An 8,014-nucleotide genomic window follows, 5' to 3' on the forward strand; every position below is an offset into this window, starting at 1 on the left:
TTACAAATTTAGCTTGTTAAAGTTATAATAGTTACTTGTGATGAAGATTTTATATGAATTACTTAACAATTTAATTGAAGTATCTACATAGAAAATCAGTTTAATAAATTAAGTTTTAAATATTTGAATATATATGATAAATTATTTTGTGCATATAGAACCAACTACTGCTTAAAATTCCCTAAAGGATATTATTAAAATGTGGAATTTATAATAATACTATATGTAAGATAAACATAAAAGCATAGAAAAGAGCCCCTGTCTATGCTTATATTTTTCTCTAGTACCCCCAAGGGGACAACAAGAAGGCCACAGAGAAGCTTAGATGAGATACATGAGATGCAAGGCAAATAACAAGGACATATGGGCTGCCATACACCTCAGCATACGCATCCCCCTCCTCTCAGCACCCCCAGCCCTAGCTCTGGCTGCCATAGCAGAGAGAACCATGCACTGTGAAAGACACCAGTTAGAGAAAATACGGATGTCTCAGCAAGGGGAAAGAACCTTAATGTTTTACTACCAGACAAGCACGGTGAATCCCTTCACTTATCTGTTATCTTCATCTCTTACAATTGCTTCCTTACAAGTTGTGTTTACAGTTTACCAACTTAGGACTCCATGATTTCCTCCAGCCCCAGCCCTCACTTGAATTGGAGGGGTATTTTTAGGTTGAAGTGTATATACCTTTTTAGGTTAAGTACATATACCTGCAGGTTTGTTACATAGGTATATTGTATGATGGTGAAGTTGGGCTTGTATTGAGCCTGTCACCCAGGTGGTGGACATGGTACCCAGCGGGTGGCTTTTCAACCCTTACCGTTGTCCCTCTCTTTCCCCATTAGGAGTCCCCAGTGCCTGTTGTTCCCTCTGTTGGCCCATGTATACTGTGTTTAGCTCCTTTATTACTAAGAACATTCAGTATCCAGTTTTCTGTTTCTGTGAAAACTCACTTAGAAATATGGTCTCTAGCCACATGCATGTTGCTGCAAAGGAAGTGTGTTTCAAAGGAAACCTGAAAGTTGATGTTTTAAGAAACTGCATTATGGTGGTCAGGCAGCTTTGAGAGGTAAAGACTATTGTCCTTACTTCCTGCAAAATAATTTTTAGTGAACAACATATTCTAATTAGGAATCCTCATTGTTTTTTCATAACAAATGTCTGTATAAATATATATATTCATACCCACTTTCCATTTGCAAAGAAATTAAAGCTACTATGAACTTGTGGCCCAAACTTTTAAGAAAACACTGCGTATGTGGCTGACATTACATCTCTGCTCGACAACGCTGCTCGGGACATGGGTTATTATGCCTAATGTGTTTGCTGACCCATTTGTCCTCATCCTCAACCTAAAAGCTTTATATATTTTGGCATATAGTAGATTTCTCTCACCACAATATTAAAAACTCTAAGAAATATACGTAGTATTTTTATTATATTCATAAAGAAGTTTTAATTCATGAAAAACTTCACAGGACCTGTATTTTAGAGGAAATCATCTTCATGCACGGACACATGAATTTCATACTCTCCTCCTTCCTGTATGGTACAAAGGCTGATTTACTTATCCAAAATGGGCGCAAACATCATTGATTTTTTTTTTGCTTTGTTTTCAACATTTAACGAGTCCCTTCTGCCTGATGCTTGTTCCAAGCATTTGCTTATATTAATTCATTAAATACTCAAAATTTTAAAATGGGTACTGTCACCAGTCTCATTTTATGGAGAGGAAAGTGGAGGTATTAAGAGGTTCAGTAACTTGTCCACAGTCACGTAACCAAGAATGAAATGTCCCTGGAACTCAGACCCAGGTAGGCAGTCTATTTGTACAGCCTCTGCTTCTTCCGTTGTGCATTACCCCCTTTCCTCCATGACAGTTTTTCACTTTGCAGAATACAAAACAGAATGATTTAAATTAAAATTCAGTGATTACATGTGTAGGTTTGAAAAGTCTGGATGCTGTACCTTTCTCAGTACCCTTAGTAATATAAAGCTTTTCTTTTCTTTTCTTATTTTTTTTTTTTTTTTGAGTTGGAGTCTCACTCTGTCACCTAGACTGGAGTGCAGCGGCCGCTCCCAGCCACCGCAGCCTCGACCTGCTGGGCTCTGGAGATCCTTTTGCCTCAGCCTTCCAAGTAGCTGGAACTACAGGCTGCGCTACCACGCCTGGCTAATTTTTTTATTTATTGTAGAGATGAGGTCTCACCAAGTTTCCCAGGTGGGTCTCGTACCCGCGGGCTCAGGCAATCCACTCACCTCAGCCTCCCAAGGCGCGGGATTACAGGCTGATACACCGAGCCTGACTAAAGCCTTTCTTTGGCATTATTATGTAGATGTATTTCAGTGTCACCAAGTCATTCCCTTGGCATCATTAGGTCTAATGGTTCAGCAGAATTCACATGCTATGCGCTTTCTAATCAAAGACAGCTGTTGTTATTTAGGTCCTAAATAAAAAAAAGAAACTTTTTTGTTTAACAAAAACACATCTTGTTGAGAACCCAGAGCCAATTTCATGAGCATTAAAATATCAGAAATCCTTTTAATGATTATAAAGGTGATGCTGGCAGACCCTCTCCTGCATCAGGGTTGGATGGGTGATACTACTGTATATATCTGTCATCATGGCATATTTGTGCAATAAAATTAAAATCTTGGTCAGGAATCAGATAGAAGTTTAATATTTTTTACTCACTCTTCTCTGTTATTGCTTATCATCCTTGAAGATATATTTTTTGGCATCCTGAAAACAAGGAATCTGGTTCCTATTACTTTTGGCTATATAAATACACCCTGTTTATATTAAAATGATAGGCAAATATACTTAAAGTTGAAAAACATGGCCACAGAAAACATTTTTCTTCTCTCATTATTAAACATGCCGGTACATTTTTGTTTTCACTAAACTTTTGCCCATGGTCAGAAGAACCTTCCTCACATTTTAACGTTTTCAAAGATTTCTTTCATGTGGCCTCAACATATTTTATTGTAGATATTACTGTGATTATAAAAATACCAAAGTAAATATTTTGCAAGCATGTAATACTGTAATATATGCTTTAGTATCTGTGGCTATTGTAACCCAATTAGAAAATATTTATAGATATTTCAATGCCTTTCCCTACAAAACAATTAGCTTTCAAGGCAGCACAATGAAGTGAAAAGAGAAGCCAAGAAAATATGGATTTGAGTCCTGACTTTACCATTTACTAGCTGTGTGACTTTGAGCATAGCTTTTAACTACGTTGACTTTCAGTTTCTTTATATTCGTAAGGGTTAGTAATAACTACTTCCCAGATGTGAAACATACAGAATTACCACATATTATAAACCTCACAAAGTGGATAAGCAATAAATATTATCCCTCCATTCCCCCATCACCTTTCTATTTGACCAAGTAACTAATTAAGTTAAAGGCAATTTATTTGTGTTTAAATATCCATTCACAGAAAACTACATATAAACCATACTGACAAACATACCACTCTATTTTTAAAAAACAAATTTACTCTTCATATAGATTTATAATGTTTACATTCTTTCTTGTACATCTTTTGGATGGTTTCATATTTTTGGAAGGCATTCATAGAACTGCAGATTTTACATAATAAGTTCCTAGCAGATAAGAACCATTTGTGTAAAAGATTTTAATTTTAAAGAATAAATCATAACATTGATGAATCAATTAATATTTTTTTCTAATCTTGAGTTTCTGTGAATGATTCCCTAACTACTATGATTAAATTATAATTTAGAAAATTATATTTACAATGTAAATAACAGATGAATTTCTCTGATTGTAGCAGATGCTGTTGGTGCCCTGCAAGTCATCTCCTGGGCTGCTCCTATTTTAGTCATACCCACCTCAAGCAAGTGTTCCACCTGTGCTTTCTGCCTGCCAACCTAAGAAAGTAACTGGAGCCTACTTGGCCTGTGCACATGCTAGGTCTGAAGGTATAGGGGTGTTATCAACCACCCTCTGCCCATGTCTTCAACCAAAAGGAAGTGGGAATTCCAGTTTCTATGCTTCCTAAGGATATAATGCATTTTGTACCCTACTCAGAGATTCTTGTGGCGTCAAGCCCCTGCTGCATACAGCAGCAGTGAACTAAATCCACTATCCTATTGGGTTTTCCTCCTTCCCTGCTTCACTGCCTGCTCCCTTACTCCTACTTCCCAGAATCACCTCTCAAATAAACCCATCACACACAAGTCCTTGTCTCAGGTTCTACTCTTGTAGAAACACAATCTAAGACAATTACTTGCAGCTCACATCTTAAAATTCTTAATGGGTTCCTTTTCCCCTCAGGATAGAGCCCAAACTTTTTAGCAAGGTAACCAAGAAAGATTCTTCACAATCTACCTATGCTTAATTTCCTACTGGCTTTCCTACATTCCTCCTAACATCTGGCAGTACTCAACAACTTGCCATTTTAAATTACAGTATGTCCTCAAATGCCTTTGTATTTTTATAGATGCTTTTCCCGGCCCAGAAAAATCCTTCCTCCCTCATTTGTCCTTCCATCCTCGGTTCACTAGTACCACCCCCACCAACAGCCATACCAGAAGTCAATGACCCTGAATGAGGTTGCCAAATTTATTAAAGTACACTAAATTTGAATTTCAGATAAAAGTATAAGTGTATCCCATACATTACATGAGATATACTTTAAAGTGTATTCATTGTTTTGAAGTTTATATTTAACTGAGCACTTTGTAGTCTATTTGGCAACCATTACTGGCAGCCTAGGAACCATGGGGATATTCATGTAAGAAAGAGATGTACAGCTCTAGGTGTTCAGTCTCTTACTTGGAGCCTTTGAAATAAAGGGCTTCTGGGAGATCACAGTTAAAGCCATCTGGCTGGTAGAGGAGAACTAAGAATTACTATTGGATAGTTGTTTCTAAATCATATAAAAATACTCAAACTACTGACCTGAGAAGTAACTGCTGTGCTAATTCTCCTCCAAATAAACTATGAACTCCTTAACTGCACATTGTGTGCTGCATTCATTTCATATCACCACCATTAAGTACAGTGCTTTGTACGTGGTATTATGAGCATATATAAATAAAGTACATATTTACTATATAACATATGTTAATATTTATATAAATCCATTTATATATAATAAATGCATAATGCCGTGGAAGAGGAGATTTATAATGTGAAAGTGTTGCTTTTTGGTAAGTTATCTACTTTACAAGAGTTATTTGTTAGTGCTTAGTGTCAGGATTCAACTTTTTGTAGTTATTAATGTCCATATTATCTCCTATTTCAAAATGTTCATTTCTAGAATTATAAGGTAACTATTTCAAGACAATTGCCACATTTTTCTTTTGTCTGCTTCCAATATAATTAAATTAATATTTTAAAATACCTGTAGTCCCAGCTACTCAGAAAACTGAAGTGGGAGCTTCATTTGAGCCCAAGAGTTTGAGTTCAGCCTGGGGAACATAGTGAGACACCATCTTGAAAGAATGAATGAAAGAATGAAAAGAAGTAAGGAAGGAATAAACTTGACTCTCTGTCTGAATTTTTACTATAATGCGCAAAATCACCTGTGTACCTCATTATTTTTCTGTCATGGATTTATGAATGGACTTAAAAAATTCTTTATTTTGTAAAAATATTCCAGGTAGTTGAACAAAAACATCACAAAATTATTTTTCCAAAACAATTAACAAAGTTATGAACATGCTATATCTATATGTGTAATTACTAATTCAATGGATAATTCACATAAAAGTAGAAGTATTAGTCACCTCTTTTCAATAGTCCTTTATAAAGACATTACACAAATGTACTATACTGTCTTTTGGGAAATTATATTAGTTTTTTTCAAGATTTTCAAAAACAAATCCCCGGGATGTTCAAAACTGGACTAGGGTTATGAAGAATAGGTTTTTATTTTGAGATCAGTCCCAGATATCACTTCACTTCTCAGATCAGTTTCTCTTTGTTCTAGAAATAAATTATACATATAATTTAACAAAACACAAAAAACATCTAGATGAGTTAAGATCACACTTCAGGGAAGCAGATGCCCAGGTGATTGAAAGAAAGATGGGACATTAAACGTTTTACTTCATTAGTGTTTTTACTGTTGAACACCAAATTCTCATTTAGAAAGTTTTTATTTATCAAATGGTAAGAACAATTAAAACTAATTATTCTCTTTAATTTTAAATGCAAAAAGTGTTACTTAAATGGGCTACTATTAAATAGCTAATTGATTGTGGTCATGTTAATGAGTAAAATTTAAACCACAAAAGAATAAAAGAGAATATTCTTTACCCATAGATTTGCACCCCTCAGTTCCCAGAAAACTTTGAGTCACACACAATTTCAAAATTTTGATTAGAATCTGAAAGAATTCTCTCAAAATGATTTCTCCAAATTTTACCTATTTGGATTTGATCATGCTCCCTATTAAAATCATTAAAATCTGATTCCTCTGTTAACGGGACATAGGATATTGTATCAGTTAAATCATAATAGTGAATCCTGGAATCAAAGTTAGAGTAATATTTCAAATCCATCATTAGTGCTTCAAATAACAAAAGCTGACATTTTGTGCTCATTTGCAGTCAGCAGGAATTTGGCAGGAAGATATCAAGTAGAGGGTTTCAGAAATTTTTCACAGAACTGATGGGATGTCTGTATGGTATTTTTCTCTGGTGAAGAGCAAACTTTTGTAACCAGTGTGAATAACAAGATTAAAGCAATATGTGCCTGTTCAGACCACTCTTCTGCACCTATAAAAACTACATTTATCCAGGACTGCCCTCTATATAGCTAAGTGGGCAGACATACCTGTGGCATTTATGTAGGTTTTATTACTACATTTTTCTCACACTTGATTTTCTGTGTTAGATAACTTGGCAAGTGGGCAAATCATTTCTCACTACACAAAACCCCCTTTTTATACTTGATGGTCTCTTCAGGAAATGGAAGGAAGAGACCTAACAAGAGCATGGCAGTCAGCTCCTTTTTCTTGTAATGATATATACACATAAAAGCTAATCTTCTATAAATAAAATAAAATGTCAAACTATTTTTACATAACAAATGTTTACTGATTCCCTATTATAGAGGAAGCATCTTCCTAGACGATTAGAATATAGTTGTAAGAAAAACAGTCTCTTTTCTTACTTAGCTTAGGTGCTAATAGGAAGCAATTAAATGAAGTAACAAACATGTCAGGTTGTGAGAAGCATCCTGAAAAAGAAGAATAAAGAATAAGATAGGGAGAGATGATAGAGAATGACCAGATAATAGTCAGCAAGGTCTCTTTGATAGGCTGGCATGTGAAGAAGTGAGTATTATAGCTCCAAGAGGAAAACACATTCCTGACTTCCTGACAGAGCTACTACAAAGGTCCTGTGGCAGAAATGTGCTCAATTTGTTTGAAAAATTGCCAATGTGACTGTTTGCGGGTTACGTGTGGGACAGGAGAAAGTAAGAAGTTAAGTCAAAGAGGTAGTGGATAGTCAGATTATGCGGGGGAACAACCCCTGCAGGTTTTGGGGAGTCCCTGGAAAGATGTGGTGGCGTCAGAAAAACTGGAAGGGATGGATAATAAAAGAAAGAAAGAGACTGGACTCTGTCTAGTACAGAAGCCGATTCTGTAGGAGGGATAGATATTAAAAGAAAGAAAGATGAGGGATAGATATAAAGAGAAAGAAAGAAAATGGACAACTGTTCAATGGATTCAGCAGAAGCCATTTAATGGGACAAACTATAAGTCTTTTATCCCAAATTTTCACAGGTTAAATCACAAGACTTTCACAGGATCACAAAGCCAGGTGGATGAGGGGCATCCCCCACCTACCAGGCATTTTCCCAAACATGAGGAAGGACAATCCTAAAATTATCTCACTCTTCCTTATGCTTGGTTAATGTTCCTCAAAAGCAATACAACAATTCTAACATAATAATATTCTAATAATCAATAACTTCTAAAGCTTATGTATACACAATACCTAATGACTAACTTAAATCCTAATATCT

Source organism: Carlito syrichta, unplaced genomic scaffold (assembly GCF_000164805.1).
Source record: "Carlito syrichta isolate Samal-C Ts95f unplaced genomic scaffold, Tarsius_syrichta-2.0.1 Scaffold308834, whole genome shotgun sequence".
Taxonomy (NCBI): Eukaryota; Metazoa; Chordata; class Mammalia; order Primates; family Tarsiidae; genus Carlito; species Carlito syrichta.